Raw genomic sequence first — 8,629 nt, forward strand, 5'->3', positions numbered from 1 at the left:
TAACATTTAAATCTGAAAGATAATATAGGACGTTATATTCAAATTGCGGTCTCTCAACCGCAGGTTCGTATCGCTAGCGATCAGGTATGCGGCGTTTCAGATCTAGCTGATAAAGTGCGATGGAGTTCGACTCGAGGAGATTCATTGCGAATTGACAACGCAAGGAACAGAGGTGCTAACGTAAGTACGTAACTTACGCTGGAGGAAACATGTGCAGATGCGAAGATTAGATACAGAACGCTACAATTCCTGTTTAGAACAGGATCAGGTGAGACGCAGAGTTCGTTGTGATGTATGCTTGCTACAACATATTTGTGATAAAGGTGAGGTTTATTTCAGGAACTATTATGATAAAACTATCTTTAGCGTTCATCATAGTGCGTATTTATTTTCCCAAATTGGGATAAAAATAGCAGTTTTAATAATGTTATTGTGTTATAAAGGAAATGCTGTACCATCGCAAACTGCCTTTAAATTAGCCTTACTTCTGGGGTCACATACAAGTCTCAACGACAAACGTGGATATTTATCCGAGTGCGTGACTGTTTCCGAGAACACATATCTTACAGTTAGCCTTACTTGATCCTATTTTTAAGTCCCTACGCTTTCAGCACGTAGTCAAACAGTATGGTTCGTAAGAAAAATAAAAAGAGAGCCTAAGTCGTATTATCATAAAGATGTTTTCCAAATATTACCGCGGTTTACTTTGCCTGTTGACTTTCGACGCTTCATTAAGTTTATTCCAAACCTTTGTTTGTGTATGAGAACGACAATGCTTCTGCATACATTCAGATTCCGTATATCGGTATAAGAGTGCTTTCATATTTGCATGTTAAACAACAGCGTAATCACATAATGCGTAGTGTTCATTGATTTTAACCAGTTATGCAATGTTTGTAGATTTTATTAATGTTACGTATAATAATTTCTCACATGAGTAATTTGCGTCCGCTTCGCATGCATTAGCATCTCAAGCTGGATACGTTAAGTGTTCCAGGTCGCGGGGTGCAATTACGCAAACAATATAATAGCACGGTGTCAGCCCAGTACTGATGTCCATGCCAGCTTATTTACTGCTACACATCGCCTCGAAGAAAAGAAATGTCAAGACATCCTCTTGTGTTGCGATTATCGTGTCGGAATCGCTTGGAGCTATGCTCGTCGGACCGGGACGCTCATACATAAGCCCATAAAATATGCTTCGCTACGGGGAGAAGACAGTAAACAGCCATTATGCTTCATGTATCTTTGGAAGCGTCTTAGGTAGCAGTTTCTTCGCGGTGGTAATGGTAAACGTAAGTGAATATCATATTGAGCACCACACGTCAAATCGCAAGATTTAAGTGAACGAGTTGTGTGAGCCCAGGAACCGGATTGAATAAAAGCTTTTTGTGAATCTGACATGATTCGAAAATTATTCCCACTTTAGTTTATTCACTGAATGGCGGTTGCTGTCTATTGTTTCTCGTAGCGTTAGCAAGAAATGAATCATGTCATGAATGACATCCACAGAGATGAATGGCATCCAGTCTAGTCACACCAAATTTAGTTATTCTTAAGGCCATCTCCCAAACAGGTTCCGATTTTTATGAAGCATTACCATTTCCAAGGAGACCGACTGTGTAGCTTCTTGTCAAGTGCCTTTTTTCTAAATTTTAGCGTATCACGAAGACAAATCTCGGTTCGGAGCCTAGAGCCCGCTCACACCGGCTTCTTTATCCTTTCCACAAAGGACGTAATAACCATATCAAACAGCGTGTCCCTTTGCCGTGTTGCATACATATCGTCGGGTACGAGCTACGCGACGCCTTTATTCTATATTATAATAAGTAAAGAAATGCGTTTTGTTTCCGTTGGGGCAAGGCTTCCATACCTAATGCTTAACAGAACACGGTCTCTGTATACCTGACACGTTCTCAAATAGACTCGGCTGAGGTTGGGTATGACTTCACCCTTATGTCTTTATAATTGGGACACCTTCGGCATTCACTTGCTCGATTTATGTTTTGTTTGGAAACAAATCTCGCAGAATTGCAGTTATCAATGCGATAATCTAATCTTAACAGAAAATAATTTCCGTAGTATGGTCACATATTATTAGTTCTGTAAAATTCTTTATCATTTTGGTATCAGCTCATAAAGCTAATGGGTTTCTATGAAAGGCTCATTATTTTTGTGTTGATAATATTTATATGTGACGTGGGGGCAGGTAAACGTCACCGAGCATGCTCCGGTTCGCCGTGCTTACGTGAGGGGCATGAGAACCATACAGACCGACCCCGCACATAATTTTAGTGGTCTCGTCCTTTGTACCCGGTCGTCATTGTTATTAAAGTAATCACGGCCGCCCTCCATCATGCTCCAATCGAAACATTATGGGATATAAACAAAAGAAAGCAAGAGGAATTCAATGAAAAGCCATTATGTCGCCGCGGAGGGCACTCGACGAGCCTGTTGTCTCAATATTTTTCTTGGTGGATGGAGTTGACGCGTCATTCTCTCGCGTTCGTTCAAAAACGCCGCGTGGAATTTTGAAGGGCTCTCGATAATGGCCGATATTTACTGCCTTTAGATAATGTTATTTAAGCGACGGTCGATTGAATTATGGTAAATAAAATGTGAATAATTGTCACGTGGACTCTTTGTGTGACGCTTCATTCATTGACGGGTTTCTCGTTACGACACGAAAGATTAAGGTTAAGTGTTTTATTATGATAAACAAACCCATTATTGGGTAAAGATTACGACAATATCAGTCCACCTATAACCTGATCGCTAGTACTGCAATCCTTATACACCAATCCAATGTAAATTGCTATTTGTCTTCTGTAAGTCAGTGATATTACTTCTAGAGGTTTTATTGAAAAAGCTCGTAGGAGCGGCTTACTCTCGGGGATTTGAATATTTGACGCATTATTTTGACGGTGACATGTGATCCGACAGAACGGTTAATGCGTTTATTGTCGGTATTTTTGAGTATCCATTAGGAGACTACGACTATCGACCATGTCGGATTATACCAAAGTCCTCGAGATCCTTTAAAGATTTTGGTTTCATTTTCATTTTTATCAATTCTCTGTTTTTATCTGTGTATTTATACATTCTTATAGTTGTGGGTTTTTAATTTTATATCAACTTGAGTCCTTTTGTTATTTAATCGATTTAAAATGTTAGGTATTATTTTCTTTGTCTTTTGCCGATGTCATTGACTATCGCCGCTAGCATAAACCCCATCTTCCATTGTTTCATTAAAAACAGCGAATCACCTCATTAAATGAAACTTTATAAACTCAAAAACAATTAAGTTAATCAAAATATCTTTACCTAACAGCAATAATGCCTAATTTAGTAAATCTGTTGATACTTATCTAGATTTTATGGCGGACTATTTTAAACATTCAAAATTATTCTAAATTCCATCTATAAAGAATAATAGCGTAATAAAATCTTAAGTATATTCACAGACGAAGCTCGGATTTAAATGGAATGGTCATGTTTAGAAACTCATAAGAATATTGTGCTCGACAAAAATGCCAACCGTTCCTCCGAACGGAGAATGCTTTGAGCCAACTATACTCGTAAATTGGGAACGTAGCAATTCCAGATTGTATCGTTTGTAGGCAATTTAGGCTTTGAACGAATGTTTTATAGCTTTATGTGGAAAGCCGAAACTGAATTAATGGCCATAAGCATGCTTTAAGCGCTTAAAGAAAATGACTCAAAACTTTACCAACAGAGAATTCGATGAATGTCAAAGGCTTTACGTATTCAGATACATGTAAATATATGTATACGTGTTAGATACGTAATTGAACAGTAGCTGGAACAGTACAGTCAATATTTAGATATCTCTCCAAATGTTCCACAGTTAATAGGTTACTGAGTCATCTGTCATTGCGAAAGCTCCCAAAGGGTTTGCGACTCAGTCTTTGTACTGGTTCGTGAAAGATCTGCAAGTATTTATGTTATTGTTTACGAGGTTCGCGACAACCCTTTGTTTTGTTATGTAGAACAATGAAGTTTTAACTGGTAAATGTTTATTGCTGCCAGCCCCGGATCTAGGGGGGGGCAAGCCGGGGCCCATGCCCCGGGCGGCAAATTCAGGGGGCGGCAAAATCAGGCGGCTGCCTGATTTTAAATCCTAATACTACCGTAATAGTTACCTACAGGGCCGTCTTAACCTATGGTGCAGGGTGTGCGGGCGCCTCGGTCTCAGGGGCGCCGCGGGACGCCCCACCACCAGGAAATTTCGATGAAATTACACCCGTTTGATAAGGAATTAGTTCCATTGTATCATGATACTGACAAGCAAAGTTTCTAAAAAAAGTCGCCTTCGCTTTGTTTAATTGATCATTTTTATTATTTTTCACTTTTAACATCCTCCAACTAAGTGAAAAAATTCTCGCCCGCTACGCTCGCGGCTAAATGACAATATTGTCTTTCCAGGCCCGCCGTAAGCGGGCGTGCAGCGCGTGCACCGCACGCGGGCGGCTTGTCCTAGGGGGCGGCAAATCGAGCGAGTTATCACGTAATATTAAAAAATACAATATCTTTTTACTAATGATTTGATTTCAATATTTCCGAACACAGCAATAGCGCTAAGAATATTACTTACACTGCCGGTTTCAGTTCGGTACATCTGTTGAAAGGACATTTTCAAAATTAAAGATTCTTAACCAGTGGCGTAGCGTGCGGCAAGTGCTATTTAGGGGGCGGCAAAAAAAAAACAATAAAATTTAAGAAAAAGCCGCCCTAGCTTTGTTCGTCTCCTATCAATTTTGACTGTTTCACCCTTTGCATCCCCAAAAAAATTCGCGCTCACTACGCTCGCGGCTCCATGTCAGATATAGCATTTTATCTTTGTTTAATTGTTGAGGGATTCAATTCCGAAAAAACATTTTTCGCGCTCGTCCGTTATGGCTTTTTATGATATGTTTACTTCATGAAAACTCTAAGGAAAAAATCGCGCTCGCTTCGCTCGCGGCTTTTGCACTACACTTCTGTGCATATCTTACTTTTTGACTTTGCTTTGTTAATTTACAGTGGTTTTTATTTGTTTTGTATCCTTAGACTAAAAAATTTTCGCGCTCGCTCCGCTCGCGCTTCCTTACATATGAAATGTATCTTATAAGTTGACTTTTCAACGGGAAACCAAACCCACCAAAAAACATATTTTACTTACTTTAAACATTGTTATAGATATTTAAGTGCTTTAGTTTAAGTTAATCACAATCTTTCAATACATATCAGCCACTTGGGTAATGATTGCACTGCATTGATGCCCTAAGCAATTGCTTAGTTTGCTTATGGGCTAACCCAGGACTGCTTAGGTTACCTACTGTGAACATTTCAAGTAAATAAAAAGTTATGTATTGCAATAGTTATTTATCCAAAAGTAGGTGGGTTTTCTGCAATCAGAGCGGTGCATGTACATATTTTTTCTGTTGGATAAGTAAGATGGATATGAATGGGCGGAGGGGGGGTGGGTGGGGGGCGGACCCAATGCCCCCCCCCCTTATATATTTTTTGACAAAACGTAGGGCGGCATAATCAGTTTTGCACGCGGGCGAACAAACAGCTAGCGGCGGGCCTGTGTCTTTCTGATGGTTTATCATTTTTATTGACGCACCGAATCAACGAACACAAATGGTACTCGCTCTCATGGGCGTAGCCACACTGGGGCAAGCTGGGGCACTTGCCCCACCCTGGGCCCTGGCTCTGACCTATAAGGTGTCTGATTAAACATTTTTCTTTACTAACTCTAACTAACAACATCAACAACATATACACCGTAAGTTACTGCACAAAAAAATTGACGACTTTGAAAAGAGCGCGATCAAAACAAAATGCACGCTCGAGTTCCCGAACGTGCGCGGTGCGCGCGTCATTTGAAAGGTCCGCGAAGCTTAGCTGCGCGACGTTGCTATACGTTATCTAACTTTATTTTTATCGACTTATCTATGCAAGCGGGGGTTTTCGTAGGGACGTAAATCGGGTGTGTCGTACCTAGTCCCCTCATTCATGAAAATGTATATTTGGGCGACATTTTACGTAGTTTTTGGTTTTGAGTCTTAAAAAATAATAAAAATTTCGCGCTCGCTTCGCTCGCGTATTCAGAAACTCTTTTATGTTTGTATTTGTCAAGAAACAAAAAGTTAAGTACGTTTGGGCTAAATTGTACGTAATATTTGGTTAAGTCCGATAAAAATTTCACGCTCGCTACGCTCGCGTATTCAGAAACCATATGCCCTTGTTTTTGTATTTGTCAGCAAACAAAAAGTTAAGTACGTTTGTTCAAAATTTTACGTAATATTCGGTTAAGTCCGATAAAAATTTCACGCTCGCTTCGCTCGCGTATTCGGAAACTATATACCCTTATTTTTGCATTTGTCAGCAAACAAAAAGTTAAGTACCTACGTTTGGGCAAAATTTTACGTAATATTTGGTTTAAGTCTGATAAAAATTTCGCGCTCGCTTCGCTCGCGTATTCAGAAACTGTATGCCCTTATTTTTGCATTTGTCAACAAACAAAAAGTTAAGTACGTTTGGGCTAAATTTTACGTAATATTTTGTTTAAGTCCGAAAAAAATTTCGCGCTCGCTTCGCTCGCGTGTTCAGAAATTATATGCCCTTACTTTTGGCTTTTGTCCTGTGTGTCATAGTTTTTTTTTCTGTACCTGAAAATATAAACCTCTCAATTGAAGAGATTAACAGGTTTGAGATTAACGGCTCAAGATACAAAAAATCGGAGGGCCCCCGCTCTCCCCCGGGGGATATGTTGACTGCTGCCCCACCCTGAGCCCAAAGCTGGCTACGCCCATGCTCGCTCTAATCACGGTTTCTTTTTATTTGTACAAAATTCCCAGTTTAATTTGTGAGTCTTCAAACAAATAATTTAAAAAAGTTCGTGGCTTTACAATGTACTTAGTCACTTATTATTGTGTCGTAGGCTCAAAAAATTTCGCGCTCGCTTCGCTCGCGCAGTATCATACATGCGTTACTTTCATAACTTCATGACTCAAATCCACCTTTTATAAGTCAAATGTAGCAAAAAATATTATTTATGGAGTCCTCAAAAACAAAAAAGTTTGCGCTTCCGACTGCTTGTTACTTTACAGCGCTTTTTAAAATTTATTTGCTTTTTGTGTCCCAAAATTAAAAAATTTGCGCGCTACTTTCGTTCGCGCAAATTTTTACAATAATTGCATTATTCTGTCTCGACTTTCATAACTTAAACCTGGCCAACAGTTTGAGCCTACCAAAAAAGTGACTTCCATCCGAACGATCTTATTTATATTCCTTGTCACTATTCTAAGTACTTCGATCAATATGTACTACTCAAAATCTTTCAATACATAGGTGGCGCTTGGGTGATGATTGCACTTAGGCGCTACATGAGCTAGAGACGGCCCTGTGAGTCTTCAAACAAATAACTTAAAAAAGTTCGCGCTCGCTACGCTCGCGGCTACTTGTTGCTTGACGATGTACTTAATCAGGTACTTTTGTGTCGTAGGCTAAAAAAATTTCGCGCTCGATTCGCTCGCGCAATATTATACAGTCATTACGTTGTTGCTTGCAAAAGTCAAATCCACGCTGTCTTACCTTTTATAAGACAAATGTAGCAAAAAAAAATATTTATGGAGTCCTCAAAAACAAAAAAGTTTGCGCTTCCGACTGCGTGTTACTTAATAGCGCTTTTTTTATTTTTTTGCCTACATTAATCTGTCTCGACTTTCATAACTTAAACCCGGCCAACAGTTTGAGCCTACAATGATTTGGACACTTTTTTTAAGTCATTTACCTACCAAAAAAGTGACTTTCGTTGGTGAAAATAAACATAAGTAGGTAGGAAGGCGGGGCGGCATTTTTCAGTTTTTGCCCCGCCTAAAAAAAATTGAAGATCCGGGGCTGATTGCTGCTGGATTGCGAATTGCTGTCTCGAATGGGTTTGTCTCCATCCAAAAGTATTGTCGAATAATAGAGCGGTCCCGTTAGTTTTATGTTACAACGTGATTTATGATCCAGTTACCGAAATGTGAATATTATGGGCTTTTTATTGGCGTCGTTTGACGTGTAAAAAGTATGGCCAGTTTATACACCTATAAATGGAAGATTTCGTATAAAAAGTAATCAGATACTGCTTAAAATGTTCCGCTTTGTTATTTGACGATGTGTTAAAATTTTGCAGATTTATGTGCTATCAACAAATTAATTACACTTTGTGCATTTAATTAAGAGGACATTTAATACTAACGTTGTTTTTTTAAAATAATCTGCCCATTAAATATTGTTACTATTATTTTTATGGTCTCTTCTAAATTAAATAGGCACGAATTGAATTAAGTGGTTATGGTAATTTTTCAACTCAACTTTTCTCAATGAGATATCTACAGAATTTTGTACCTTCAAGCCCGCTTAAACGTTTATTGTTATACAATTATTTATCTATAACATGTTTGTTCAATAACACAACATAACCGAACGTTATCTAAGATTTTTATTCTTCATAGCATTTGATTGTTTATCAGTTGGAACATTATTTGAATGCGATGTGAACATCTCGCGATATCGGCAATATGGCTGTCTCAGCTATCTAAGGCTTTAATCAAAACATGTCAAATAAATATTC

At 38.9% G+C, this 8,629-nt stretch overlaps 1 long non-coding RNA gene across 1 annotated transcript; it reads right to left on the bottom strand.

Moving 5' to 3' along the window:
* Positions 1–7,130: 7,130 nt before the first annotated feature.
* Positions 7,131–7,909, bottom strand: LOC135117162 (uncharacterized). The gene is made up of 2 exons (XR_010276669.1): positions 7,748–7,909; positions 7,131–7,237 (listed from the first exon to the last, which is right to left on the bottom strand). It is a non-coding gene; the product is annotated as an uncharacterized LOC135117162 (long non-coding RNA).
* Positions 7,910–8,629: the final 720 nt, after the last annotated feature.

Source organism: Helicoverpa armigera, chromosome 7 (genome assembly GCF_030705265.1).
Source record: "Helicoverpa armigera isolate CAAS_96S chromosome 7, ASM3070526v1, whole genome shotgun sequence".
NCBI lineage: Eukaryota > Metazoa > Arthropoda > Insecta > Lepidoptera > Noctuidae > Helicoverpa > Helicoverpa armigera.